Source organism: Notolabrus celidotus, chromosome 9, assembly GCF_009762535.1.
Source record: "Notolabrus celidotus isolate fNotCel1 chromosome 9, fNotCel1.pri, whole genome shotgun sequence".
NCBI classification, from domain to species: Eukaryota; Metazoa; Chordata; class Actinopteri; order Labriformes; family Labridae; genus Notolabrus; species Notolabrus celidotus.
The window spans coordinates 34110073-34116072 of NC_048280.1; positions in this window are offsets into that span (position 1 = coordinate 34110073).

Below are 6000 nucleotides of genomic sequence, written 5' to 3' on the forward strand. Positions count from 1 at the left end.
TGGGCAAAAACTCATAATCTTAATATCTTCTGAACCGTTGCATTAGAAAAAAATTCACCCCTCGCACAGTGTGTGCCGATAGAGAGATTAGCTTCATAGGGCCAAGCTGTTTTTTGAACCAGGCTGTAAACATGTTTATTAATGCTGCAAAGATCGTCTTTTTCCCATTCATGTCTATGTGGTTTCCAGTGTTTCTGCAGACAGCCTCAAGTGGATTTTTGATGTATTGCAGTTTATAGCACTTCCGCATGGGCTTCATCGTTTGAGACTGGAGGTTGCCGCTTGGAACGACCAGAATTAATTTAAAGTGGAATGAACGTATACATCAGGGGTGTCCAAACTTTGTTCAAGAGGGCCACATTTGATGTTGTCAGAATATCTCAGGGCCGGTGGCTCCTACTGAGACTGTGGAATCCTAAAAATTACATATGAAATATCTATTTAATGACAATTATCTTAATTTTTTTCTCAATAAAACAGTAACTAGGTAGTCCTCAGTTCTCCACAAGCCATGTAAACATTAGCAAACTTTATCTTCTTCTGGAGGAAATTGTTTTTCATTCGGGTCGGGCAATGTGGGGAAATCTTTGTCTCATTATTTTTCTATGGCAGGATCACACTCTGGATTTCATCACACTTCTTTTCCATGTTGTTTTTAAGATTTGTCTGACCAGCAGACAACATTTAAACAACAAAATAATTATTTTCTTGAGTTCTGAACATTTTTTTATTCACCAAATTTTCCCTTTTTTGGACAATTTCATAATTTTGATCTTGTTTTGTGTTCTCTTTTGTGTCTTCTGAACTTTTAGTGTTCATCAAGAACATTTTCACATCATGGTAAAAACATTAATTTGAAAACCTGTCAGCTTTAAGAGTTCTTGTGTTTCTTCTTTATTGCCATCTTGAAGAATTCCCAGTGCTTTGGTTTTATACAAGTGGTCCATATGAAGCTTTTTGAGACGTTTCTGGATTGACTTTAGTTTTGTTTGTGTGTTTGAAAGAAACTGCAAATGTTCAGATGATGCAGAAGGTGATTAATTCTTTGCTATAAATAACACAATTTAAGATGGAAGCTTGGGGCCATAAATAAATGGACCTTGGGCTGTGATTGGCCCCCGGGCCGTACTTTGGACATGCCTGGTATACATGATCGAGGAATTATTCAATCCAGATCTAAAATCAAAATAAACCAGACACTTACTTTGGATTTAAGTTTAATTCGGAATGGTCATTTTTATTCGGAATTAGGTCATTTTTAATCTTTTTAAAGAGGATTTCATTTTAATTCTGAATTAAAGAGGAATTAAAAGTTTCATGTAAATGTAGTCATTGACACAAGAACACTTATAAATACAAAACAAAAAATACAATAAATAACAGTCATACAACACACACCATACTCTTAAAGAGAGAGCACCATAACACTGTCCCAACCGTAACAGGCAATTTACTATTTAAAATTCTAAAAGAGATCGGCACAAAGGAGTTTTTAAAATGTTTAAATATACACTTGGGGACTCTGTACCTTCCTCCAGAAGGTCAAAGTTCATACTCAGAGTAAAGGATGTATAATGGATTTACAAGTATTCTCTGAGCCTGCCCAAGAACAGACATAAAAATTACAAAATAGCATCTGCAACAGACTTAAAAAATAAATAACATCAACAAAATAACTTAAAAATGAATGTTGTATGTATGTTAATGCATTTGTATTATGATATTGCGCCTAAAAATATGTCTTCATGTCCATCCAGACTTTTCAGATTCCTCTGTCGCAGGAAAACCTCCAAACATCATCTGGCCTGATTGTGTATTTTGGGCCTCACATGAAACATCCTCATGGAAATGAGCAGATCTCACAAAGTATCTGATATCAAGCTGATGGAACAGCGCCCCCTAGTTTGGGTCTCAGAAGCACAGTGTTCAACAATCAATTTTGGGATTGTGCATCCATGCTTTGTTTTGCCCTCACTGTTTCCACATGTGTTCAATCATTTGGACATACAGTTCATGTACAGTGTATTTTTACACTCCTTATAGAAACAATGGCCTGAGTCAGATCATAGATGTATGTTTGGCCCATATGTGAAGTGGTCCCAGCAGCTACAGCGTGCTTCAGCAGAATTAAACACACTCGATTAATATTACTTGATTCTGACGTTTTGCTTGGTAAGCACTGTGCAGAGTCACACCGTCTATTGTTAGCTGCAACAGGAAGCAGTGGGAGGCTGTTCAGGGTCAATGTGTGGAAACACAAACAAAGCTGAGAGACCACAACCAAAGTCTACGTATGTAAAAGTGTAAAATCACTGACTTTGATTATCAGCACTTTTTGCACTCTCTGCTGTACAATGCTCTGCTCTCTCTCTCTCTCTCTCTCTCTCTCTCTCTCTCTCTCCTCTCTCTCTCTCCTCTCTCTCTCTCTCTCTCTCTCTCTCTCTCTCTCTCTCTCTCTCTGCTGACTTATCTTCCTCATTATCTCCACAAAAGAATGAAGTTATTCCTGACTGCATGTTCGGGGTCCCATTATGTTTGTTAACCTTGCTTACTTCAGGACAAAGAATGTAAAAATGTATAACAGTTACATTTTTCCCTCAAACCTAAGACTGCCATAAAGGTCCATCATTCCTGTCTGCTGTAATCACATTGCACACATACAAACCTTGATTTCTACTGACCCTCAAAATGCTGCAAAAAGTCTCTCAAATCTGACTTTGCATGTTTAAAGGACCTGCATCAGAATTACTGTGTGTGCTCGAGTCAGTCAGGAGATACCGTTGTGCTCATAAGTGTACATACCCTGGCAGAATTTGTGATTTTTTGGCCATTTTTCAGAGAATATGAATGATAAGAGAAAAAACTTTATTTCACCCATGGTTAGTGGTTGAGTGAAGCCATTTATTGTCAAACAACCGTGTTTACTCTTTTTAAATCATAATGACAACAAAAACTACCCAAATGACCCTGATCAAAACTTTACATACCCTGGTGATTTATGCCTGATAACATGCAAACCATAGACTGTAAATAAAAATGGACACCGTTGCTCCGCCTCTTCCTGTGAAGCCTTTGTAATAAGCTCCGCCCTACAGCGTAACGTCACAAGACGCTGTGTGCCCTTTGAAGTTTCGTTCTACGGCGGCTGTGAATCAAAGGAAACCCGGAAGTAAAACCCCGTTTTTTAAACTCTAATAACTAACGAAAAAGAAACATTTCAGAAAAAAGAGGCCTTGGACACAAAACACTCAAATACTAACTACATATCACCACAGCATACGGCTGTGAGAAACATTCATACGACGTGTATTTATTCAAATGAATGGGGGAGACGGATTTTTTTTACCTATACTGCAGCCAGCCACCAGGGGGCAGACACACTGCTGAAAGCCTCACCACCAGGGCCGTATCCGGCACGCTTGATGCAAGCAAGTTGACACAAACAGGTTTTAATGGCTATTTAAGGTAACTATCCTCACCTGTGATCTGTTAGCATGTAATCAGTGTGTGTGTATAAAAGGTCAGTGAGTTTCTGGGCTCATGACAGACCCTTGCATTTTTCATCCAGTGCTGCACTGATGTTTCTGGATTCATGGAGTCATGGGGAAAGCAAAAGGATTGTTAAAGGATCTACAAGAAAAGGTATGAAACTGTATAAAACAGGAAAGGGACATATTAAGCTGTAATACAGGACTCGCTAAAAAAAAGTAGTGTAGCTGTTTCAAGATGCACAACAAGGAAGCACTTGAAGGAAAATGGGCTAAATGGTCGAGTCACCAGAAGAAAGCCATTACTACGCAAATAACAACACAGTTGTTTGATAATAAATTGCTTCACCCAACCACTAACTATGAGTGTAAGAAAAGTTTTTGTGTTATCATTCATATTCTCTGAAAATGTCCAAGGAATCATAAATTCTGCCAGGGTATGTAAACTTATGAGCACAACTGTAGATCCTGTGAATATTACTGCAGGAAGAGAAAGAGTGAACACTTGATGATGATCTGATGAGGATCTCAGTCACATGAATAAAAAACACCCAGAATCCCCCTCTCAGGTTTGTGCAGCTACAGCTCGTGGAGATGAGACTGATCCTGGATAGAGAGAGGTGATGTAAGAGTGCATCATTGCTGTTGCAAGCTTTAATGAAGGAATAAGAAATGCAGTGCTCGGCAGTTACTTAGAAGTTAGTTTCACTTCCTGAGAATTAAACTCCAGCAACTCTTGTCTCATTATGTAAGCTTTGTTTGGCACAATCCCTGACACTTCTGTACAAATTAAAGAATGAAAACCTCCTAAAGCTGTAAAAAAAAAAGAGTGAAAACTTAACAGAAAAGTATTCACTGGGCGCTCATAAACTGTCCTTAAAGGCACAGCTTGCTCTAAAACATGTTCATCTCTGTGTACCACAGTCAAAGCTTATATATGATTAAATATAAGCTGTTTAGACTAGGTTCATTTTACATTTTTAACGCCCCCTGCTGGTGAATCTCTCTGAGGAGAGAGAGGTAAATTGGCATCATTACTGGTACTGTGTTCATTTCAATAAAGACACAGATAACAGCATGAGTGAGGCAGTGAAGCAGGAAAGAGACGTTTAAAACAGATGTTACACATATCTTTATATGAATAATGCAAAGATGTACTGTGCTCATTCCTCTTCGTTGCCTGCAGCAGATACAAAATGCAGCTGCACGCCTGCTGACTGGGAAGACATGACGAGATCACATCACTCCTGTACTGGCTTCCCTTCACTGGCTTCCTGGCAGTTTCAGGATCCAGTTCAAGATTTTGATGTTGGTTTTAAAAGCTTACATGGGCTTGCACCATCATATCTGTGTGAGTGTTTGCACCTGCCGGAGCACTCCGGTGCTGGTTTAGGCAGGGGCATCGTAGTGGGGAGAAAAGTGGGACTGACTACCTAAGGCATTTTTCGACCGGAGGAACTTTACCCCAGAACTAGGGACTTTACCCCTGAACTAAGTGCGTTTCAACCGGTGGAACTAGGGTCTAAATTTAGTTCAGGGGTAGATAATCTCCCCCCGGGGCTTTCGGGGGGCAGGGCCTGCAATGCTGAATGTGTCTGATTGGCAGATTAACCGCAGTGTTTTTATTCCTCCCTCCGTCCACAATAACATCACACACATCTGTGATTCACTTGATTTCTCTTTCTTTCATTAGTTTTTATTTGTTCTACCTTTTTTGTATGTGTGTGTACTTTTCAAAAGAAGAAGCTGTGATTCTCTTGATTTAGCAGCTTGTAACAGTTGTCTTCTCTAAACCCACCTTGAATGTGTCTCTCCCGGTGTTTCGGTTTTAAAAGTGACCCTGTAAACTGGAGACCTTCAGCTGAGTGTAACAGTTTTTGTGGAGTTTACACAGCTGTTGAAACACAGAGGGTGTTTTAAGATTCAGTATCCTCATCAGATATTTAATGATCGTCTAAAGACGTTTATGAGGGATGTATCCGGCTGAGAGTCTCCAGTTAACAGGGTCGCTGTTTAAACCAAAACACCGGGCAATCTCTGAAACAGCTTTTTGAGTTCAAAAGGATTTTAAAGGCGTGTTGAAACGTCTTTGCTACTCGCGCTTATCTCCTCTCACGTGTTGATTCAGTGAATCCATCTGTGATAAAATATAGCACCATCTAAAACAGCGCCAGCTGAGTCTCTTCATGCTAACAGGCTAACTGTTGTGATACCTGCCGGCCCGTCTTTTTCTGTGGTACAAAGACTATTGGGGAGCGGGCCTTTTAACTCCATGCTCCCACTCTATGGAACAAGTTCAGTTGATGTATTTGAGGCAAAGCTGAAGACCCACCTGTTTACTGCTGTTTATGGCTGATGTTTCTTATGTTGAGTTGTGTCTTTGTTTGTTATTTGTTTTTAAGCTTTGTAAAGCATTTTGATGGAAAGCGCTCTATTTTATTTTTTATTTTATTTAACCTTTATTTAACCAGATAAGTCCCATTGAGGTCAAGACCTCATTTTCAAGGGCGAC